Here is a 6007-nt window from a genome sequence, read left to right on the forward strand (position 1 = left end):
CGGACTGCGGGCTCAAGCTGCAGAGCACGTACCAGCCTGAGACACGGGGGCCCCAGGCACCGGTGCGGCCCAAGACCCCATTCCACCTTCAGGCTCATCTTGAACCAGCAAGGATTTGTTAACAGGGGCAGGGAGCTGAGATGGGAGGGTCCATGGGCTGCCCCGGCTGGCTCTCATAAAGTTGGGGTGCAAGATGCCCAGGCAGGGGGCACTGGCAGTCATCCCTTTTAGGGCCCTGGGTTTGCCTGAACGCCCAGTGCTTGTGCCCATCAGTGGGAAGGCAAGGCGGAAAGGCAGAGGGAGAGTCAGGAAGAATGACCAGAAAGTCTGGGGGATAGATCTGAGGGGATGCAGGGACCACCTGTGCTAACTCCGGGTCCCTGGTGTGAACACCCACAATTTCCCCACCAGCACAGCTCTTCCCCAGCTTGTGACTGTTCTACTCTTCTGGACTTGGACCTCAGTGGTACATGGCCACGAGTCACTGCCCAGAGAACTCCAGCCCTGAGTCCAGGTTATTGGGGGTGCCCAGGCTGTGCTCCACAGAGTGGGGCAGTGGGAAGCAGCTCAGGAATTGTAGGAGCCCCTCAAAATGCCCCTACCCTTCCCTTTTTCATATGTGAATGGTTTGGACCCACTCCTGGCCTGCTGGACGTGCTATTGCTGTCCCTTCGGGTGCAGAGTCCTGCAGGATTCTCTCCCGTCCATTCCATGCCTGGAAGCCTGCATGGGTCCTTGCACTCAATGGCTATATGCTCAGCCAGCCTTGGTCCCGTCCACGGGTCCCTGTATGTGGAAAACAGCAGGAACAAATATCAATAACTGAAAACAGTTGCAGCTTGGAAGTGGGTTCTGAGATAGCTCACAGAACTTTAAGGAGAGCTGCAAGTGCCCACCAGCACTCTGGCTGTGCCCAGTCCCCACTCCTGCAGGCAGACCGAGGGGCAGAACTCCAGAGGGTTCCTGTGTGTGAGTGGCACAAGACCTGGGGGACAGGGCGGCATGGTCCTCTGAGCAGGTCAGGGGCCACTACTGGAAGTGGACAGAGGCAGGCGGCCTGGCCAGTGCCCCCATGGGGCTTAGCAAGGAGCCTGCCCACAGGATCCCTGATGGTGGCCACCCTACCCCTAGGCAGGAAGGGTGGGCACCAGGGCAAGGGCAGCACGCGAGGCCACAGAGAGTGGCAGTCTCCCCACCGTCTCCAGCTGTGTGTAGAACTGGGAGACTCCTGCGCAGGGCTGTCTGAAGTCTCCTTCCCACAAGGCCTGGGATCCCAGCCGCAGCAGGCCCTGTTGGGTGGGCTGGGAGTGGAGGGGCCCACGGTGAGCAGGAGCACCTGAGGCCGGTGGTCACTGAGAGCGGTTGCTCTGAGGGAGGACAGGCCACTCCAGGCGTTGGCTGGAGGAGGGCTCTGCAGCAGCATCAGAGGTGTGCATCGCACGGTGGTGGGGGCACTGCAAGCTTTGAAAGGTGCAAGGTGCTGAGGCGCAGAAAAGCTGCAGGAGGGTCTCCTGGATTTAACAGTCTGTCCACGTCAGGGGAGAGCAAGGGCTGGTCCCTGGGAGCAGCCATAGGCTGGAGGCCCACAGAGACTCCTTGCCTCCCAGAGGTGCTTAGGTGGCCTCTGCACCTAACCCAGCCATGCCCAGCTCCAGGCCAACCTGGAGGAACTGCTTGGTGGTATCCCCCATCAAGTGTAGCTGCCCACTTTGTCCCACTGCCCAGGACCCTCAAGAATACTCAGATCCACCATGAATTGATTTGGGCAGATGAGGAACAGAGTTCTCCTGCAGTGCCCACTCCCACCAGGGAGCATGGCCGCTATGTTCAGTTAGTGCTCCCAAAGTCCAAAATGTTCCCCACCCATGTCCTGGCCACCTGAGTCTACCCCAACCCTCATCTGACACAGGGAAGTCCCTGCAAATGTCTTTCCACAGTTTCAGGGCTCCCCCCAAGAGCCCGCTTCCAGCAGCAGCAGCCATGGGCACAAGACAACCCCGGCTTTGGAAACAGGTGTGTTCTGGTGGTAGAGCCCTGGTGCCCACAGTCTGGATCAGGGCCTTCCCTGAGCAAGAAACCCAGAGCCTAGACACGCACACACGCACAGGCATGCCACACATGTGGACATCAGGGCGCAGCGTTGGGGGTGTTGCACGTTGTTGACTGCTCTGCACACTCTTCTCGCCAGCATCCCCACGTGCTGCACATGGTCCCAGGAACAGGGCTGGCTCCCAGTGTTTCCTTGAACCCAGTACCGGCACGCAGAGCTGGGGCCTGGTTGAGGATTTCTGAGTCTCCCACTCTTCATTTCTGAACAGCACTGTCCATCTGTTCTCAGTGGTAACTTCTGCTGGAAGCCACTGGACAGAGATGTGTCCCCAGGGAGAGCTCTAGACCTGAGAACAGTTGGGCAGTGCCTCTGTGTACACGTTCCTTCTCAGCATCAAGCCGGTCTCTCTGCCTTCCCTGTGCTGGGCTTCTCTGCCTCTCCCACACCAGGGGCCTGGAGGTCAGACTGAGCTGGGCCCCAAGTGGACCAGGTCCAAGCAGAGCCATGCAGGCCTGTCATGGTTGGAGGCTCTGGCCCCTTAGTATCCCCCATCCGCAGGGGTATGGGTACCTTGGGAGGAGCAGGGGGTGCCCCTGTCAGGGAGGACCCAGTCCTCTCCTCCCACTCCCTGAAGCCTGCAGCAGCTGAGAGAGGCAGAGGACCCAGTACCCTTCTTGCCCACCTACTGGTTTAGCAAGACCTCAGCACAGCCAGCAAGCACCCCCAACCTCACTCCTGAGCCTACCCAGGGTCGCGCCCTCCTCTGTCCTCTCTGGAGCCTGTCTCTGCCCCTGGATTGAACCCTGACCCAGAGCAGAGCTCCTGCAGCAGCCTGAGTCCCCCCTGTGGGCCCCAGCCCCTCTGAGCACCTCTGGGCTGGTGCTCTGCCTGGCCAGCTGTAGCATGGCCTTCCTTGGGAGGGCTCCAGACACCAGCACTCAAGTCAGCTTTTCACAACCCCCTGGGTGCTCGTGCATCTGGGAGAGAACAAGGGAGGCTAGTTCCTGTTGGGGACACAGTGAAGCTGCTGGAGAATGACATCAAGTCACAGTAGGAGATGGGCAAACAGAGCAGCAGCACAGGTGGGTTTGAGGCCACTGCTCTGGAAGCCCTCAGTACTCATCCACAGGCAGGAGGTCAGAATGAGCACCCCAGCCTTCTGCATGCAGTGAGGGCTGGCCACACAGCACATCCTGGGCAGAGAGGGCCCCCACTGAGCCCATGGTCTCTGCGGGTGGACACTGGTGGCAGAGGAGCTGTTCCAGAAACCTGCAGGTGGCATTCTCATGGTGAAGGAGCAGGTGCTGTCAGTCCCAGGTGGGAACAAGGCACAGAGAGCCAACCTGTATGGCAAGAAGGAGAACTGGGGCCCAGGCAGAGGCTGAAGGGGCAGAGCTAGCTGCTCACAGGTGGTGCGACCGTCATGCCACGCGTGAGAGATCTACCAGAGACGGGAACGAGTCAGCAAGGTCGCAGGAAATCAGGTTCATGAAGAGCACTGTGCCCCCAACACAGGAGCAGATGGTGGGAAAATCCATGACACCATTGACGTCAAAAACGTAAACACCGGAGAATTGGTAGGAGTCGTGCCAGCCTTCTATACTGAGCTACAAAGCACGACGAGACAAACCAGGAAGAGGTACTTGTCCATGGTTGCAAGGCTCACTTAGGAGAGAATCTCCCGCAAGGCATTGGATCATCCAGTCTGGATCCCAGGCTTCTTATTTTGTAGAAAAGCTGATTCCAAACAGGAGAATCGGAAGGACCCACCACAGCCACAGCTATTTTGAGTAAGAGGAGCCAATGTTGGGGTGGGTGTTCTCACAGAAGGGCAAGAACAGCTTCCAGAAAGACACCTGCGTGTCCAGGAAGGTGCCCTGAGGCCCGGCTGGGCACGCCTTACAGAACTACTGGATGTACACAGACACATGGTCCTTAGCTGGGACAGGCGCAGCTCAGTGGCAGAGCACTGGCCTTGCATGCACAGGGCCCCAGGATCCCTCCCCATACCACAGACAAAAAGAACACCGACCCTTGTTTCATACCCATTCACAAACACCAACCTGAAATAGATTATAGGCCTGCATTAAAAGTAAAACTTGAATACATTAGTGTCGTAGCCATTAGCTATTTAAATCACAGCTGGTGACTACATGCAGGGCAGCTCGGGTAGGTAAACTTTTCATCAACACAGTCCTGCTGGGCAGTGACTACAGTAGTCTGCTTTTCATCTCTGTAAGAAAATGCCGGAGGTAGTCGGCTCGTCAGGAGGAAAGGTTTACTTCTGCTCAGTGTTGAAGGTCTTAATATTACTTGGCCCATTGATCTCTGAGCCTGTGGTTTGTCACAGTGGCTCACCTTGCTACAGGAAGCAGAAGACAGAAAGGGGCTGGGTCTCCCAGTCTCCTCCTAGTCCCCAGCCCATGACCTAGGCCTCCCAGTAGGCCCCACCTTGCCCAGGCCTCACCACCTCCCTGGGCACGAGCCTTCGACACAGCCTCGGGGAACACCTAGCACCCCAACCAAGACCTCTCCGGACCTCGGCTGGAGGCACAACCCGTGAGAGGAAGTGCTACCAGACTGCACTAGGAGCAGTGGGAGAGGCCAGAAGGGGCAGGCCACCTGGGAGAAAGGTCTACACTCCATGTCCACGTTCCTGACACAGGGCTTGTGTCCAGAGTAAGTGAATAACACTTGTGACCTGGGAATAAGAAGATAATCCAGTTTTTTTAAAAAGCAAGTTTTGAGAAGACACAGGTGTATAAATGACCAATAAGCCTGTGGAAATATGCCTGATATCAGTCACGCACCATCAAGATCGAGGGTCCACAGGGTGCCCACTGGATGTTCATCCTTAAAAATAGGCGCCAAGGGCTGGTGAGCACTCGGAGCAGCCTGGGAGCCTCAGCAGCCCGTGTGCCGTCCCTCCCCACGCACCTGCTCAGGACGGGCGGAGGCATGTGCACGCGGGGCACCCCATTTAGCTGTGGTTGCTAGAAACCAGCAGGGCCCAGATGGGCTTAGGAGGTGCAGGACAAGCCTGCCCGGTGCCTGTGAGTAAGTGCTAGGCAGGCCAGACCACGTGGGACAGGGCTCTGTCCTGACAGGAACGGGTCAGTGCCGGCCTGTGGCCAGAGGAGGGTCAGCGGAGCAGTCCTGCCTGACAGGCACAGTGGTCAGGAGGTATGTGTCTGTCCAAGCATATTTCACCTTGTGCTTCTGTGGGTGCCATTTATTGCCTGTGAATTGCACCTCATTAAAATTAACTTTTAAAAGCCTGTTGTGCTGTATGTGGGTGAAAGGCCTCAGGGGTGCTGAGAGCTCACAGCTCCCTCTTCTCCTGGGAGTGGGTGGAAAGGCACCATGAGAGGAAGGCATTGGAGCCAGGGGTCTGCGAGAGTCTGGGAGGCCACGGGTGGCAGGGGGAGAGTGGACAGCAGGGCGCCAACCCCTGGCCCTGGGTTGCAGGTGGGACACAGAGCCCTGGAGGCTGGCTGTGGGTGCGGCCCAGTGTGCTGCAGCCATAGAGTGCTCCACATGGAGACTGTCGCCGTCTCAGCCTAGGGTCGACCCCAGCCACAGGCTTGCTACATCTGAGGGCCCAGCTCTCCTGGGGCCTTGGGTGATGCACTCCGTTGTTCGAGGTCTCACCTAAACGGTCAGGGTGGGACAGTGCTCACTCCCACTACAGACCTTCCCATTCCCACCTCCCATCGCCTGACCTCAGCATTCCCAGGCCTGGTCTGCTGCTGCTGATCTGCCCCAGGGGCTCTCCTCTTGGCCTCTCCTGACCACCAAGAGGGCCTCCAGCTCACCTCCCTGGATGGGTCTGTCTGGGGCTTGGGAAAGGGTACCTCTGGGGAGCGTTCCATGCCCCAAGGCCACATGGACTCCCCAGTTCTATCACTCCATCCTCAAGTTCTCTTGGGCCCTGGCTGGACCCTCAAGTCTGCACAC

General features: G+C 58.2%; 1 long non-coding RNA gene across 1 annotated transcript; it reads left to right on the plus strand.

Annotated features, from left to right (window-relative positions):
* The first annotated feature begins 41 nt into the window (after positions 1–41).
* On the plus strand, positions 42–5328 carry LOC144376549 (uncharacterized). The gene is made up of 2 exons (XR_013437131.1): positions 42–4683; positions 4716–5328. It is a non-coding gene; the product is annotated as an uncharacterized LOC144376549 (long non-coding RNA).
* The last annotated feature ends 679 nt before the right edge of the window (positions 5329–6007 follow it).

This window comes from Ictidomys tridecemlineatus, chromosome 3 (genome assembly GCF_052094955.1).
Source record: "Ictidomys tridecemlineatus isolate mIctTri1 chromosome 3, mIctTri1.hap1, whole genome shotgun sequence".
Classification (NCBI taxonomy): Eukaryota; Metazoa; Chordata; class Mammalia; order Rodentia; family Sciuridae; genus Ictidomys; species Ictidomys tridecemlineatus.